The sequence below is a fragment of the Schistocerca serialis genome, chromosome 8, assembly GCF_023864345.2.
Source record: "Schistocerca serialis cubense isolate TAMUIC-IGC-003099 chromosome 8, iqSchSeri2.2, whole genome shotgun sequence".
NCBI classification, from domain to species: domain Eukaryota; kingdom Metazoa; phylum Arthropoda; class Insecta; order Orthoptera; family Acrididae; genus Schistocerca; species Schistocerca serialis.
The window spans coordinates 458,928,902-458,948,154 of record NC_064645.1 but is presented as its reverse complement, the minus strand read 5'-3'; positions in this window follow the sequence as shown (position 1 = coordinate 458,948,154).

Sequence of the window (19,253 nt, the reverse complement as noted above, 5' to 3'; positions counted from 1 at the left end):
TATTGGGATCACGATAAAAATTTATGAAGGTTGGTAGATTAAAAATGCTGTGGCTTCATTCCCTGAATTATTACAGAATTAAATAATTTTCATAAATGTTTCCCTTTGTGGCCAGTCTTAGGTCCGCCATATTTGACACTGCTACGTCTCCCTGGCCACAAACGGCTTCTACAGGATTCCCCTGTGATGTACGTTCTCGTCTGTCACACTCGCACACTACAGAATTAGGCCTCAATAGACAATAGACACATGTGAATTTCCCATCTCATGGCGAATTGCGCTTTTTGTGGCACACTGTCCTGAGCGACAGGGCTCTTTCCACATTCCTGAAGGCTGACTGTTTCGGCCATATATTTAAATGAGAGTGAAATACTTGTTAACTCATACTCTTCTCATAACAGGTTGGGGAAGGCGACGGCAAAGCACCTCCACAAGGGCCTTGTCACACGCTGCAATCTGGGATTCCTTCATCTGCTCCAACACACTCATTTCCAGTGTACACGACTGCAGCGATTTGACTGTGTCTTTGCGCTGTGACCTGTGACAAGTTTCATCTAGTTCGATGAATCAGTCGCTGTGTACGGGCAGTTTACATTGGTCTGCATCACCAGATACCCAGTGTGAGGTATGACACGAAAGGCATAAACCTGATTCTTTAAAACAATTGTGTACTCAGTAAATGTGTTCCCTGACGCCACAGTCTGAGCCCACATAGTGATTTCGTTATTTCCTTCCAATGCTCAAACATTTCCCCTTTTTATTTACGTGGCCCTGGGAGCTACAGTCTGAGTCCACATAGTGATTTGCGCTCTTTTCTTCTAGTGCTCAAATATTTCCCCTTTTGATTTACGTGGCGCTAAGTAGAAGCTCAGACCTAATATACTTCCCTGTAACTTATCGTTTGCAAAAGGAGGCACCTCGTTTGTGGGGAACGAGAAGGTCAGTCAACTGACAAAGATTACTGCAAAGAACAGAATATAGAAGAGGTACATTCCTATGGCTGATTTAATTTCTGTATTAAGAGACGTGACCAAAAGCCAATGGAACAACGGCACCTGGTACGGGTAAATGTAAGTGGTCTAGTTGACGGTTAAGATTGAAACTTAATTTGGTAAGACTTATTGCTGAATCTACAGAGCAAGAACCAACTTGTTTTGCCAACTTGGGTATTAAGGGAGCTACAATAAAGCACCAACTGTGTGACACTTTTCAAAATCAAAAAGCAATAAGGATCCCCTCTCGGATCAAGCAAATAACAACTAATTCTTATAGTTAGAGTTTCCTTCAACTCTATACCCATACAGCTGTTTCACGTTGAAGTCGGCTGTTAGCAGCTGGTAAATAGCCTAACACGATGGAAGCGACCTCTGTGCTGGCTTATCTAGCCCCCGCGGAAGGATATTTCCCAGATTATTAGCACAGACGTGATCTCCAGGAAATAGTTCGTTGATCGTCACACCCCAATCCTCTGCTGCTGGTTGATGCCCTCTGCTGGACATTGGTCGCACCTAAGTGTTTGTTGTCAACTGTGGTACTTGCTTGTAAACTCTCTTGTGTCTGCCAGACTTCGCAGCAGGTTCGGCAACTCCCAATGCTGGTCTGTCTGCGTAGTTGCCGCTGCAGTAGGCGTCTGTAGTGACTGCAGCTCTTACATTAAAGTTTAGTCATAAATTTAAATCAGTGCTTCTAAGTTAAGTCTCTGCTGGACACCAAATGACTACAAATTTTGGCCTGAAAGAGACGATCTTACTTCTTGACAGGTCATATTATGCACAACAAATGTTCCCTGTGGAACTGTCCCGCATCTAGTGAGCATATGCAGTGACAACTTACCCCAGCTTGTGTGCAACGTACCCAGATTAACTTTACATAAAAACGAGATTGTGAATTTCGTGGCGACAGGGCGGGAAGTAAGGAAAATTGTGATTGGGGTGCAGTAAAACATTATCAACAGCTTTGATTGTGTTAGGATGAAAAAGAACAATTAAGACAATGGGTTTCAGATCATAGGCATTAATGTACTTATACATGTCCAATGTCTGATGGTTTACGATGTGTAATTCTAATAATAATAACAATAATGCCCATGTGAGGTAAATCCAGTATCGGGCGCCTCCCCAAGTGGCAGATAGAGGAAAGCCTCCCAGATATGGGTGGTACTGAGGAAATCAAATACTCGGGTTGGACCAAATACTAACATGAACCCAAGATATTCAGACAAGTCTGTGTGAAAAATCATCGGTACTCTGGTCATCGTTTGTTAGCTCAGTGAGCTCGGCAGAAAACAATATCTTCCAAATGCTTCAAAAACCTCTGGTTTTAGCTGGTCCTCGAACGAAACAGGCCAAACCACTGAAATGGAAGTGAGCTTGAACTGTGCATGCAATTACATTACCCCAGGTGGTACACAGTCCACCCAGCAAGAGACAGCAACTGGACTTTCGGATTCTGAGGAGTCCAGGCAAGCACAGCAGAGAATGTTTGAGATCTCTGGTACACTTCCCTAAAGACATAAATCATTCATCGGAACACTGAACAACCTCACTCAAGAAATCGACCAACAACGAATCCTTATCCTTGCTCTTCAGGAAACACGACTGACCGGCGACGAAACCATGGACTATGGAAATTACCGCATCTTCGAGAGCAAAACAAAACAGGAAGTTGCGAAAGGTGCACCAATCTTCGGCATGGATTTTCTTGGGCATAGATCTGTCATCAACTCTATCAAGGAAATCTCACCTGTCAAAAGTCGACTTATGACGATGTGCATCCAGAGCGCCAACAAAAAGTGTACCCCCATCAGTGCACATGCTCCCACCAACATCGACAGTAAGAACCCCGAAATCGTCGAAAAATCCTAATGGGAGACTTTAATGACCAACTTGGTAAGGAAAATATCTATCGAAAAATCATTGTCAAGAATTCTACACACGAAAACACAAACACGAACGGCACACGGCTTGTTGATAACGGCCAATAATTTCACCTCAAGATTATGTCTACCCACTTCAGAAAACCCGCACACAAACAGAAAACGTGGCGATCTCCAATCCAACAAATTGGTGAATGCCAGATCGATCACGTAGCCATCTTCCACGCTCACTACAGAACCATCCGTGATGTCCAAGTTCGACAGGGTGCGAACATCGATCGGACCACTACCTTACTCGAATCAAAGAAAAGTTTTCCCCGTAGAGACTTCACCACAAAAAAGCCCACATCCAAAAGTTTCATGTATCGAAAATTCAGGAAAAAAAATCGCGGAAGCATGGCAGAAAGAACCGGCGAATAACTGGACTGACTTCCGCAACAAAATAATCAGAAAAGCCAAAGAACTTATCCCACTATAAAAGAAGGTAAAACGCCCCTGGTGGAATTCTGACTGTGATCAAGCCATCATTAGCCGCCGACCCGCCTCAAATCACCAGAAACCCAACGGCACTTCCTCAAAATTCGCAAGCAGACAAACGGAACCACCAGTAAAACAAAACGCTATTACATCACTGAACAACTCAAATTAACAGAGGATAACTTCAGGAACTTCAACAGTAGGAATTTCTACAAGACTTTTGAGAGCAAAATTATAGGTTACTCACCGCAAAAACTGACTTTCAGGAAACGAGATGGAAAACTTGCACTCACGACCCAAGAAAACTGCGAAGAACTGGCACGGTACTCTTCCGACCTCCTCAACTGCCCCAAACCACCCGAACGTTTCCAACACCTAGTCCCAGAACACACAATACCCGATGCAGAACCACCAACACAAGAAGTAACTCCAGAACGGAAAAGCATCAGGAGAAGGTGGAATCGTCGCGGAATTATTGAAAAATCTGGGGCCACGATCACTTCAGGAAATCATACAGATAATCCAAGAAAGCTCTTAAAGTGAAAAAACCCCATTAGACTGGAATTGTGCACTCATCCACCCTCTCCACAAAAAAGGAAACAAATCCAAAGTTGGTCCCAGTGGAGGTTAGAGTCCTCCCTAGGGCATGGGTGTCTGAGTTTGTCCTTAGGATAATTTAGGTTAAGTTGTGTATAAGCTTAGGGACTGATGACCTTGGCAGTTAAGTCCCGTAAGATTTCACACACATTTGAACATTTTTTGAAAATCCTAACAAAATACTCTCCGCCTGCCTCCTACAACGCGCACAAAAACAGGTCGAGCCCCTAACTGGTGAATACCAGACAGGGTTCGACAACACAGATCATGCACTGCACAAATTTTGAACCTGAAATCCACATTAAAACTTCGAGCCATACGAAACCACCCAACCATCTGCTCATTCATCGACTCCGAGAAAGCCAACGACTCCATCGATCGACAATCCCTCTTTAATATACTCGAAGAAAGCAACCTTGACCAGAAAACTCGACGACTCATTCAACAAACCCTGAACGACACAATTTCCAAAGTCAAGTTCAGCGGAGAAATCTCCCAGTCTTTCCTCATCAAAAGCGGCCTCCGAACAGGATGACGGACTCTCCCCACTACTGTTCAACATCGTTCTCGATAGGGTCACCAAAGAATGGTAAAAGGAACTGAAAAAGCAAAACAACTGGAGTCCCATAATGCTATGTAAAAAAGGGGATAACGTCAATGTCACATGTTTAGCTTTCGCTGATGGTCTTGCGATCCTTTCGGAGGAGTTCGTCAGATCGAAGTACTCAAAAAATGAGCCGAAAAAGTCGGACTCGAAATTTCTTTCATAAAAATTGAATTTATGGCCACAAAACACGTCAATACAGAAAATTTGGTCACGGAATATGGTACAATAAACAGAGTCAATCTCTTTAAATTTTTGGGTGAAATCATCGAACCCACAGGAACAGAAAGATTAGCCCACGTGAAGTCAAAATGCGGAAAACATACGGGAAGATTGCGAACATCTAAAACAAAAGGTGCATGACTATCAAAACAAAAATTTGACACTAAGCCGGCCGGAGTGGCCGAGCGGTTCTAGGCGCTACAGTCTGGAACCGCGCGACCGCTACGGTCGCAGGTTCGAATCCTGCATCGGGCATGGATGTGTGTGATGTCCTTAGGTTAGTTAGGTTTAAGTAGATCTAAATTCTAGGGGACTGATGACCTCAGAAGTTAAGTCCCATAATGCTCATAGCCATTTGAGCCATTTTTGACGCCAAGCGACTGACATCAAACACGAAACACTGTATGCAACCGAGACCCTAAACCTCACTTACAAAGGCGATCTAGACAACATCATAAAAATTGAAAGGAAAATCATTATCAAAATCCTGAGTCCATAAGTCACAACCGAAGGATTTCGACTACAATCAAACACGACAACAGAAAAATACTCCAACATTGAAACAGAGTTCCGCAAACGACGACTGAAGTTCTATGGACACATCATGAGACTGGATGACCATAGACTAACAAAGAAAATTCTAATGTACCCACAGCGCCTAAAACAGTCTGGATCAGACAAGTTCAAACTGATCTCAAAAATGTCAACATCACATGCGCAGACATCGCACATCGAAAAATCTTCAGACAGATGATCCTCTGCTGGGAAGTTGCTCCAGAAGAAAAACCCAAAAGATCTACGGGAAAATGAACGGAAGAACGTCGAGCTAAACATAGCGAGAATATGAAACAATTCTGGAAGAACAAGAAAAATAGCAACCACAGATCGTAGTTCGCTTTGTCTGACCCTCTATGGGTCTAAACAATTTAAATACATAAATAATAATAATGCCTTATTCAGCATCGAATCATTACAGCAGGTTACAATTCAATACATTCTTCTCAATGCGTCATTGATCAACAAAATGATTAGATTAGAAATAAAATGCTTTGCTTAACACTATTTACATATTTTTTCAAAGCACTGTTTATTCTGTATGTAAGTATGACATTCTTCTTATGTGAAAAAGAGATTTCGCAACAGCAATTATTATAGCTGAAATTTAAGCTTCGTTCTGGAAAGAGTCATAACTATACTGGGTAGTTCATTGGCTACTTTTAAACCTGCGTACTATAGATCCTTTTCATAGATTGCTGTTCTCTGGCTGCTGTTGTAAAATTTTTCTTTCTTTCTGGAATTGTACCGATGCAGATCGGAACAAATGCTTTTAACAAGCAACGTGGCTATTAGAATGTACACTTTTACTACGATTAGCATACCAGTTTTTGGAAACAAGCCAGGGCACGATTCCTTATATTTTACTTCACAGATGATTCTTAAAGCCCTTTTTTGAAGTATCAAAGCTTACTTAGATTTCCTTCCGTTTCTGCTTCTCGAATTTCTTTTCCGTAATTCAGGTAAGAGGAAAATCAAGCATAATATGCAGTCTTTAGGACAACAGTGACGTTGCAGAACTTGTTAATGATTTTAACTGTAAATAAGTTCTTAGATAACTTAGATGCTAGAGTGTCTATACGCATGTGTCCCATTTTAGATTTTTTCGAATTGTAAAACCAAGGAAATTATTTTTTACTGATTTTCATTGCCTATGTATAGTTTAACTTCATCATTACATCTATTATTAAACTCCACGAAACGTAATTTGGTGGTGCTCACATTTAAGTGGCTTTCATTAAAGTACTGAAGAATTTCACTTGTCACATTACCACAAGAGGTCTCTAGTCCGTTAAATGATTTTTTTTTTATACACACACGACGGACGTTCCATTCTCTTGCAGTCTTGCAGAACTACTTTGGATCTTTGAGTGCAATATTTTACGATATCTACATAAATCAAAAACAGAACAGGACTCAGTACCGAGCCCTGGGCCATACCAAACGTTATTTTTGTGATTTTGGATTTGTGAACACCAGTTTCAGTTTCAAGCAGTAGAAACTGTTTTCGGTTACTCATGTAAGATTTGATTAGGTGAAGAGCAATGCCGCTGATGCCAATGTCCCATGACTTATCTAATAGTGTAGCAGCGTTCACACTGTCAAAAGCTTTCTGAAAGTCGAGGTACATACCTGCAGCATGTTGCTTCTTCTTGATACCAATTATCGCCATTTAATTTAACTGAGCATCTGCTACGCTAGTTGATATACATTTTAAGAATCCATTTTAATTTTAAAACACTCGACTGTGCTTGTTGAGAAAGTTTACAATGCTGTTATAACTGAGTTATGAGACTGGTACGTAGCATTCACTGTGCTATTATGGTACAATCTACACTAAGTCATACATCAGTCATGAATACAAAAGCGCTGACAAAACTCATGGAGAGTACATTCAGAAGATGGAACACGAGAAACAAGGATATCCACATGAGACTGCATTGCCAGACCGTCATTGAACAAGTTCAGGAACGAACAACCAATTTATTCCAATCTCTCAACCATAACTGGGCCAAATCGTGACTTCAGTTAGTACGATAATTAGCGTACGGAACAAGGGCTGCCACGGCAGAGACTGGGCCTATGAAACATGCACCATTTTCGCAATACAGCACAACGTGCTTAACGGCAAACGACAAGAATCACTCGTTAGTGGTTGCAACATTGACGCTCTCCTGTAAAACGATGATTTGGTAGCAGGTCTTTGGCAATACACGTGTAATAATACAAGTTTTCGTACCACGTCCAACATATGACGTGCAGTGTGCAGAATCTGTCGTCAGATCTCGGCTTACAGACAAAAGTGAAGCGGATCACGTGTCTCCACTCAGAACCCAAAGACATCTCAACTCAGAAGCGATCGATTGTGAGAGAAGCGACTATGTCTTTTAACACTGTACGTCGAGAAGTCAACGTAACATGTAGAGCATGTTGACAGGCTGCAACCACGTTGTTCCTCTTTGAACTCCACTGGCAAAGGAAATAAGGGGCCGTTCGAAATGATCATTACAGGACTCAAAACCATTCAGGGCTGCTGCAGCTGACAGCTTCTCCATAGAATTTATATCATACTGTCACCAACAGCGTTGGTGATAAGATCCATGACGTCAAACACATACACGCTGGCTGTCCTGTAATCAGAAATGGTTCAGATTGGCTACTTCTGAAGCTGGTTAAAATGAAACAAAAACTTTCGTCGAATGTGTTGCTGCTCTTGACAGAAATGAATATAAAGGTTTATAGTTTGCTCGTGGAAATGTTGATAAAATTTGGCACTAATTACAATCAATGACGACTTATAGTTCTTTGATGCAGCCTGTCTCTCTCTCTCTCTCTCTCTCTCTCTCTCTCTCTCTCTCGCTCCCTCTATCTCTCTCTCCCTCCCTTTCCCTCCCTCCCTCTTTCAGAAGCCAAATTTTCTTTTTTCCCTATATCTTTTAGTCCCCTGTGCGCACAATTTCTCTTATCACACTTTTTTTCTGTCGTCCCATATCTTAATAGCTGCCATATCGGTGAGTAGGTATTACATCCGAGATTTTCGAGAAACACATTCGATCAAGTTAATCAGGAATTTGAAGAACCAAATACTTAAAGTAAAAACAGGTACGCGCTTTGTGGACTCCCTTTCTCTAGACACTATTTGAAGTCCAATGTATTGATTTAGTGCTTTGTATCAGTGGTGGAAAGGAAACAGCAGATACGACAGATGCCAAACCAATTACATGGCACTGTTCGCATCTATAGGTGAAATCAACGATGTTGTGTGTGCATGTGTTTCTGTTTGCGTGTGTTATTACACATGATTTGAAGATGATTATGAGGGGACCTGTAGACCCAGAAGATTCTACCATCATTTATAAAATGGAGTTCTTAGTGTGAGACACAAAGCCATTTTGACCACTGTCCTTAATTTTTAGGTTTACCACACACATCAAAAAAAGTTTTACATCACCCCTGTTCCCAGAACTCCTGAAGATAGACGTTGACTGTGGATACTGTATCACACACACTATCCCTTTGAATGTTCAGAGATGTTAACTAAATCTACCCAAAGATGTAAACAACCATGCATGAGCAGCGGCTATTAGACAGAGGGGGTCCGACAGCCGATCAGATCCAGTCATTCCATGAGAAAGGAGGTACACGGCTCATGTCATCTGTAGTTCAACCATGCCTAGACGGTCAATACCGCGGTTTGATAGCTTCCGCATTGTCACTTTGTTCCAGGAAGCACTCTCAACAAGGGAATTGTCCTGGCGTCTCGGTGTGAACCAAACCGATGTTGTTTGGACAAGGAGAAGATACAGAGAGACAGGAACCGTCGATGACATGCCTCGCTCAGTCTGCCCAAGGGCTAGTACTGTAGTGGATGAGCGTTACCTATGGATTATGACTCGGAGGAACCCTGACCAACTCCATCTTGTTAAGTAATGCTTTTTTGTGCAGTCACAAGACGTCGTGTTGGCTGCATGATGCCCAACTTCACTCCCGACGGCCATGGCGGGTTCCATCTTTACAATGACGTCAACATGTAGCGCGGTACAGATGGGCCCAACAACATGCCGAATGGACCGTTGAGGATTGGCATCACGTTCTGTTCATCGATGAGTATCGTATATGCCTTCAACCAGACAAACGTGGGAGCCGTGTTGGAGGCAACCCGGTCAGGCTGCACGCCTTAGACACACTGTCCAACGAGTACAGCAAGGTGGAGGTTTCCTGCTGTTTTGGGGCGGCGTTATTTGGGGCCGACGTACGCCGCTGGTATCGTACCGTGCGGCTGTGCGGTACGCGAATTCCATCCTCCGACCGATAGTGCACCCATATCGGCAGCATATTGGCGAGGCATTCGTGTTCATGGACGACACCATCGTGCACATCTTGTGAATGAATTCCTTCAGGATAACGCCATCGCTCGACTAGAGTGGCCAGCATGTTCTCCAGACTTGAACCCTATCGAACATACCTGGTATAAACTGAAAAGGATTGTTTATGGATGACGTGACCCACCAAGCACTGTGAGGGATATACGCTGAAGCGCCGTTGAGGAGTGGGACAATCTGGACCAACAGTGCCTTGATGAACTTGTGGATAGTATGCCACGACGAATACAGGCATGCATCAATGCAAGAGGACGTGCTACTGGGTATTAAATTTACCGGTGTGTACAGTAATCTGAGACACCACATCTGAAGGTCTTGCTGTATGGTGGTACAACATGCAAGATGTGGTTCTCAAAAGCAATAAAAATGGTGGAAATGATATTTTTGTTGATCTTTGACCCAATTTCCTGTACAGGTTCCTGAACTCTTGGAACCGAGGTGACGCAAAACCTTTTTGTTTATAAATGAAGACATTTTCAGATAGTTGTAGGAAAGAAAGATTGATGCTTTTAGTGGTAAGACAGTCCTGGAAATGTGAATTATCTGTTTCGATGGTACCAAAGGCCAATATAAAATAAGTAATAAAATTTACTACGATGTATCCCGTGCTTAGTACTCATAGACTGCGGTTCCAGTGATACTCGTAAGGTCATGCATTTTAACAGTGGTAGTACGTTTATAAACGCAGTTATAGCGCTGCTTCACACATTAAAATTGTGTGCTGGACTAGAACCCGAACTTGGGACTATAGCCTTGCACTGGTAAGTCCTCTAATGACTGAGCTATTCAAGTTAGACTGGCGACGTGTACTCAGAGCTTTACTTCGGCCAGTATCTCGCGTCCTATTTTCCAAACTTCACGGAATATCTCCTGCAATCTTGAGGAACTAGCACACGTGAAAGAAAGGACACTGCGGAGGCATGGCTTATCCATTGTCTAGGGGTCATGTCCAGAATAAATTTTCAGTCTGGAATGGACTGTGCGCCGATTTAAAACTTTCTGGCAGGTGATAGGTGTCTCTCGCGAAGATTCCAAGTTCAGGTTTTTGTCCGGTGCACAGTTTTAATCTGCCAGGAAGTTAAAAATCAGCGTGCGCTCAGTTGGATGGTGAAAACTCATTTCACATGCCAGTTGTATTTCAATAAGTGGGACTGAAGTAGATCTTTTATACAGAACTGGGCTTGTGGATCGGATATGAAACTGTGTAGAATATGCTGAGAAGTTAGTATCTCACGTTATGCAAGGCTGCTGATGCTCTGAACATCAAACGAGTTTTAACAATCCAGACATTCCAAACATGTGCAACTACTTCTCTTGGACCACGAATATTATTAGTGCTTGTAAACTATTCCCGAGCAGGCCTCGGAATGCCTAACGGCACCTACCTAGCGCCGTGACATCCTCAACCGGTGGCTCGTTGGATGAGGGTATGGAGGGGCATGTGGGCAGTACACGGCTCTCCCAGCCGTTGCCAGTTGTCGTGACTGGAGTCGCCATTTCCTAATCAAGCAGCTCCTCAACTGGCCTCACCAAGGCTGAGTGCACCCCGCTTGCCCACAGTGCATGACAAACGCGGACTGTCACCCATCAAGTCTTAGCCAAGCCCTACAGCGCTTAACTTCTGTGATCGGACGGGAACGGTGAGGCAAGGCCGTTGGTACTATTGATAACACTATAAGCTGCATTTTTCCTTTAAAGAGTGAAATTCACTTCTCACAGAGTCTGCTTTCAAAGGTGTTACTTTTTCGCATTTTATGGATCACAAGCGTACTGGCAAAGATATACTGTACCGAATGCTCCGTTACTGACAGTATCATAATCTTTGAGAAACTGCGAATGAACGTCTGAAGCAGTATACTTTGGCGAGTATCCAATGGGAAGCGAGCGCGACCGAGTGCTCCCTGTCCGTATGCCAATTTGATCCACACGAAACAGTGAAATGGTCACAGTTTCTGCGTGCTCACCAACTGCAGCCCTTCTTTGGAGGAGTGATGTGTTAACATGTTTTGAATTTGCTCTCAATATGGCCGTTGTCACACGACGATTTACAAACTTACGGTGAGATTCTGGTTAGCGTCCAGCAGCTTGACGTATATTAATTTGCACCATATCCCGATCTTTATCGTGCATTTACTTATGTTCAGACTTTAATGTCGTTGTTCAGTGAAGTGGATAGTTTCAAGGCAGACAGTAGGGAATCGGTTTCTCGTTGATCCACCAAAATAACAGGTTTGAGGAAATCATCACTCTCTCGTTAGTTAAATGTTTCCGGCATTTTCCAATGTACGTAGAATATCTTGTTGTTGAGTTATTTCGTTTTTGCTGGCACAGTATGCCACATATTTGACATATAAATAATTGTATTCATTTTGTGTCAATGATTATGTTTCGAGACGAAATAGTTTTGAATTTCACATTCCTGTGGCAATGATAAATTCACGTCTACGGACTCTATTAGTTTTGAGGTATTGAGAGCAGGTTGCGACCTACATTGATGGACAGCTTGTACTTTTGTAAGCCGTCTGCCTTAGTCAGGAACACTAGTCAAAGTGAGCCACTGAAGTGAGCCACTGTTGCAACCCGTATATCCCACACACTGCAGGCAGCAGAACGCTTTTGCCATCCGTTACATGCCTTCCAGGGTAGAAGGTACGTAACGGCGTGGAGATTCTGATTCTGCTGTAGCTGTTTATCACCTCGTGTTCGATATAATCATTTTAGATATGCACTGGCGTGCAACACTTAAGGATGAAAGTAACTTTCACATGAGGTGTCACGCAAAGTAACAGAGCTCGAAGAAACTTGCCCACACATAGAAGGAACTTTAGTATAGCAAAGAAGTTAACTGAAACAAATTTGTAATATACAAACAGAAATGACACTTTTATTCAAAGCTAGTAATTACACTGATATCAACGCGAATCATGACAGCCTCGTGGACATTACAAATGGGGACATGTAATTGTTATTGAGCTGTTGAACGAGCTGCAATGCTACATAGAAACTTCGCAAAACACCGTACGGTGCGTGGTGGAGGGTAACCTGTACCACTACTTGTCATTTCCCCTCCTGTTCCACTCATAATTACAGCGAGGGAAAAACGACTGTCTGCACGCTTCTGTACGAGCCCTACTTTCTCGTATCTTATCTTCGTGGTCTTTAAGCGCGATCTATTTGATAGCAGTAGAATCTTTCCTCAGTCTGCTTCAAAAGCCTGTGCTCTAGATTTTCTCAATAGTTTTTCTCGAAAGAACATCGTCTTCCCTTCAGATACTCCCATTTGAGTTCTCACAGCATCTCCTTAACATGCTAGTCAAAAGGCTGGTAAACAATTCTTGTGGTATAATGTGTTAATTGTCCACCAGCGTGTTTAACTGCTGGGCGGTCGTCGGTTCAAAAATGGCTCTGAGCACTATGGGACTTAACATCTGTGGTCATCAGTCCCCTAGAACTTAGAACTACTTAAACCTAACTAACCTAAGGACATCACACACATCCATGCCCGAGGCAGGATTCGAACCTGCGACCGTAGCAGTCGCGCGGTTCCGGACTGAGCGCCTAGAGCCGCTAGACCACCGCGGCCGGCGCGGTCGTCGGTTAATGGAGGCGTTCTACACTAGGTCTCCCCAACGCATCCCACATGGGACTTAAGCCGGGGGAATGGGCAGGCCACTCAGTTCGTCGAATATCTTCTTGTTCCAAGAGTTCCTCCATCTACAACGTTCCGTGCTGTCATCTATTGTCATCCATAAAAACAAAATCTGGACTGAAACCAGGTTGGTAGGTACTCAGAGAGCACACAGGATGAGGTTATGATTGTGGATGGGGCCGTAAACAGTTTCTGTGAGTTACACAATCAAACATACAACTTTATTTTTCTAAGAACCACTCATTTACACAGTGCTTTTAAAAGGAATTCACGTAAACCGTCGGCTGAAGGCCACGCATAACACATTGAACAACTAACGGCTTAGGGCCTGGACTACAAACAATTTCAAATAGAACCAATTTCAAAGAAAAAATTTTTGTTTCATTTTTTAAATAAAATTAAACTTCATAATTTTAATTTAACACGGTAGAATTAATACATGGACAAAGGCCTCGCACAGTACTTCAAACTAATATGAAAGCACAGTCTAAAACAAACAGAACAAGTGGTACTCAGAAGTGTTCCAATGGTTGGCCTGAGAAGTTATCTCAAACGTAAGACGAGATGAGACAGGCAGCCAAGAGCTGAAGTTAAATAATCAGATGGCAACCCAACCTAGGGGTGGCCGAAGGACCGACCAAAAATTTTACCAATTCCCTTCCATCAAACCAACGGCACAATGATGGGAAGATATCGGCCGAGGACGAGGATACGAACGGCACTACTTCTTCAGAAATTGGCGTTTGAAAACCGCCAAGGGAACAATAACCACTCTAAGCAAATATGAACCAGACAACTTAAAAAGCTGTCGAACTGCACGCCATGCCGGACAGTATCAAACGAAGAGGGAAAGGACACTGCCAGAAAAGTACGCTAACGACCAGGGCAGGTAACTGGGGCGTTAACGGCCGCAGGGCAGAAAATACTGCTGGTGCACTTCTCTGGTAAGTAACAGTCAATTTCATAATTAATCTCAATGTAGGAAGACGGCTGCAAGATTTCACTGACCCCAACCCATCATACGTTGTTGCTAGCCCAAACAGCCCAGAGGGCAACAACCCGCAAATGAGTGAAGAGATGTCACAATAGTTGCTTCATAACAGGTTAACTGATCACTCAACTTCAGCGTCCAGGTTCAGTGGGCAACGAACTTTGTCACTATCGCAGCTAGCGCTTCACGATCCCACACCAGTGGTCCCGGCCTGGCTGCACACCGCGGAGACTTCCTCGCTGCTCCATCCCAACCGACTGACCACATGCAGCACGCAGGTAGCATTAAAATAGCTGCTAAGTCAAAACCACACAAGCTACACACGGTTCCACGAAAACACTTCTACAAACAACTCGAACAATACTAAGACCAGTGACTCTGAAACAACAAGGACGAATCACAAGTGGACACACACGGAGAACCCGGAAGCGGTCGGCAACGAATTACACGTCGTCCGATGAGACGACTGCCCGAACGTCCCCACTCAAGTCATGTGTGTCGGTAACGGTCAGGAGAGTAATGGCTTTCCGGACCTTGTAACGCCGGAAATGCATATCCTCCTATTTCCATCTATTGTACTATAATTTGTTTTCCTTATTTTTGTTACCTGAATATATGACATTTCTGTCTGTTTATGTATTGTAATTGTTTTACTGTTTGTATATATATATATTTACGCATTTATGTCGATGTATAATTGGTTTGTTTCGTAAATATTATTTGTATTTTTACGCTGGGTCTTGCCTAGGGAAAACTGCTATCGAACGATTACATCGATAGGTCGTGTGAAGACTCAAAGTGTGTAGGATCTTTGGTAGTGTTAACTCTGCCGCGTGGAGCGCGGGCAGAACTGTGGGAGTCTGGCTGGAGTAGCGAGTGGAGCAGGTGTGTTGTGTGACGCTCCCGCGAGTTGCCGTGCTTTCGGGGTTTGGCAGCATGTAATTGCGCTCGACTCGCGATGATAGTTTCTGACATGGTGTTAGCTGGCGCACGTCAAGAGCCCGTTTCGCCTGGTGACCGTGTCGAGAAGAAGGCGCGCCAGCATCCAGCTTCTGCAACAGCGACGGCCGACAATGAGTGACTGTCGCCACCTCCTCGATTGACGGCTTCAAACCTTCAATCAACCAACAAGGAAGACTAAAAGCACGTAAAGTTTCAGAACTGTATGGCAGACCTCAGCTTTTCAAATTGTTCCATTTGCCTCGCAAAATTACAGCAACTTAGCATGAACCTTTGTTGCTCATTGTCCCAATTGCATTGCCGAGCAGGTCCCTTCCTTTTCCGAAATGAACCCGAGTGTCGTTGAAATTCAAACGCCAGCATAATTCCATTTCACTGCTTTAATTTCAAAGTTCAATTTAAGTATTCATAGCTGGCTACAATAGTTAGATTACACAAGCACAAATTAAGAGTGCGAGTTTTGTTACCGTATTTTAGCTTACCTGTGACTGCAGCTCAGCTTGGTACGTACTAAATTTTACTATTGTTAATTGTTCAGAATCGTTTAATTCAAGTTCAAAGTTAAATCTCTTCTTTCTAAATTGCGTAGATTCAAGTAGCTTTAGAAATGATTGTTGAGGTAGTCCAAGACTAACTGTATTTCGATGTGCTTCAGAAAGAAAGCTCACTATTAACTTCAGTCACTAAATTAACTTTCGATTTTCCGGTTTCATTAATTCTTTTGCTAAATTAAGTGTAGCGAAATTTATTACTTCTGACAAACTTTCAGTTTTCACACTACACGTGTCAACCTTCAGTTGCCACGCTTCTAGTGCTAATTATATGTGTAATAACCTTTCATTTTTAGTTATTATAGTAATTGTCCATAGGACTGGCGACCGTAATTTCCCCCAAATCTCAAATATCTAATTACCGCTAGTTGATTATTAACGTAACGGCCGCACATTTACTTTCTTTATTAACTTTATCCCTATTTCAAAATTAATTTCCACCAGTTTCACTTGCAATTTTCCTTTCATTTAGATGTAACCCTTTCCTCCCTCTTTACCGACAGGTTAACTTCGGTGACGATTGCTTTTCCAAAATTCCCATTAGGTACACGCGGTTTCATTTTTCACTGTCATTAAGGTCGATAAGTGAGGGGGAGGTTACAACCTCACTGCTGCTCCGTCCCAACTGAACTCCCGACACACGACTACCCGGAAATACTAACGGTCTTTCCAAATATAGTACAACAGTGCTCTTATCGATAAGCGCTGCTGCTGCCATTCACGGGCACGCAAGCCAGCAACCTAGTGACACCATAAAATCGAATGAGAAACGAAACAGCAGTACCGCCAAGACAAGAAGTCAAGTAATAACGGCACGAACACGAGCCGCGCATGGCTCAAGTTCTGAATGCACCTCTTAGAAGACGCAAAAGGGAAGAAGAACTGTCTCAAAATGGCGTTGACCCTATTTCGAGGTCAGCATTTCGTTGCATCATTCTGCCTCTCTACACCATAACAACTGGACCATCTATACGCTCATGTTTCACCATTTTCGTCAGTGCGTTACATGTACACACCTCTAGCCATATGAACGTCCATCACTGACGAACAAGGTCATTTTGGTGATCCAGATGCTAGGGTGTGGGGAGATATAATGGTGCATTGGCGTACTGAGCTCCAAATCTTTGAACACAACACATTCACCAGTGAACGTTATTGTGACACTGTACTCCTTCCCTCCTTCCCGATGTGAGTCTTTTCAGGAGTGCATTTGGCCCTCACTTCGTTTTTGTGGATGACAATGCTCTACAGCGTCGAACGGTGTACGTGGAGGAACTCTTGGAAGGGATATTCAGCGAATGGACTGGCCTACCCGTTCCTCCAACTGAAACTGTATGGAGCACGCGTGGGATGCGTTGGAGAGATATGTATTGCAGCACGTCCATCTACATCTACATCTACGTGATTACTCTGCTATTCACTACTAAATGCCTGAAAGAGGGTTCAATGAACTACCTTCAAGCTGTCTCTCTACCGTCCGATTCTCGAACGGCGCGCGAGAAAAACGAGTATTTAAATTTTTCTTTGCGAGCACTGATTTCTTTTATTTTATCGTGATGATCATTTCTCCCTGTGGAGGTGGGTGCCAACAGAATGTTTTCGCAGTCGGAGGAGAAAACTGGTGATTAAATTTTCACGAGAAGATCCCGTCGCAACGAAAAACGCCTTTGTTTTAATGATTGCACTCCAATCACGTATCATGTCTGTGGCACTATCTCCTCTATTTCGCGATGATACAAAACGAGCCTCCCTTCTTTGAAGTTTTTCGATGTCATCCATCAGTCCCACCTGATGCGGATCCCAATTCACACAGCAATACTCCAGAACAGGGCGGACAAGCGTGGTGTAAGCAGTCTCTTTAGTAGACCTGTTGCACCTTCTAGGTATTCCGTCAATGAATCGCAGTCTTTTGTTTGCTCTGCTCACAATATTATCTACGTGATCGTTCGAATTTAGATTATTTGTAATACACATGCGCAAATGACTGTCCAGCAGTTGTCAATAGCGTTGACGGGTGAATGGGAAGCCCCATCGCAAGAACTCCTAATCTACATTGTGGCTACCGTGGTATTACATTGCGCAACACGCGCCACCGTCCCATGTGATTCCACAACCTATAAAGAACCATGTCTCACCTTCTGTCATGTCCACGGCGACTTCAGCATAATTACTGTCTTTGAATAAAAGTGTTATTTCTGTCCATCCCATTGCGTATTTCTTTGAGGTACTTTCTGAACTGTAACGTAGCTGATTTCTTCTAAGTATGGTCGAAGTTCCATCAAACTGTGTTACTTGTGAGTGTCAGACCAGGCGAACGTTATTGTCTTTCTTAAGTTTTGCACACCACTGTATATACAGATCTACATCTGCATCATACTCTGTAGGCCACCTAATGGTTTGTGGCGAAGGGTACTTTCGGTACCACTATCTCATCCCTCCAACCCTGTCGCACTCACGAATAGTGCCTGGGAAGAATGATTGTCTGTAAGCCTCTGTATTGCCTCTAATTTCTCTAATTTTCTCCTCGTGGTCAGTACGTGAGATGTATGTTGAGGTGGGTGGGGGGAAGTAACATGTTGTCCAACTCCTCCTGAAAAGTGCTGTCCCCAAATTTCAATAGTAACTTCCTCTGCCGCGCGAAGTGGCCCCGCTGTTTGAAGCGCCATGTCACGGACTGCGCGGCCCCTTCCGCAGAAGGTTCGAGTCCTCTATCGAGCATGGGTGTGTGTGTTGTTCTTAGCATAAGTTAGTTTAGGTTAGTATAAGTACTGTGTAAGTCTAGGGACCGATGACCTCAGCAGTTTGGTCCCTTAGGTATTCACACACATCTGAACATTTTTCACTCCCTGTGAGGCACAACGCCTCTCTTGTAACGTCCGCCAGTGGAGATTGTTTAGCATCAACGTAACGGGATTTCGCCAGCTATCCTGTGACGAAACACGCCTAACCGGCCACTGTGGCCGAGCCTTTCTAGGCGCTTCAGTCCGGAACCACGCTGCTGCTACGGTCGCAGGTTCGAATCCTGCCTCGGGCACAGATGTGTATGATGCACTTAGGTTAGTTAGGTTTAGGTAGTTCTAAGTCTAGGGGACTGATGACCTCAGATGTTAAGTCCCACAGTGCTTAGAGCCATTTGATTTTCTTAAAATGCGCCGCTCTTCGTTGGATCTTCTCTATCTCGTCTATCAGTACTACCTGGTAGGCATCCCAGACAGATGAACAACACTCTAGAATTGGGCAAAAAAGCGCCTTATAAGTCACTTCTTTCGTGCGTGAGCTACATTTCCTTAAGATCCTTCCGATGAAGCTGAGTCATTTCAGGTCTGCTTTTCTCACTATCTGTTTTATATGGTCATTCGACTTAAGGTCACTCTGGATAGTTACGCCTAA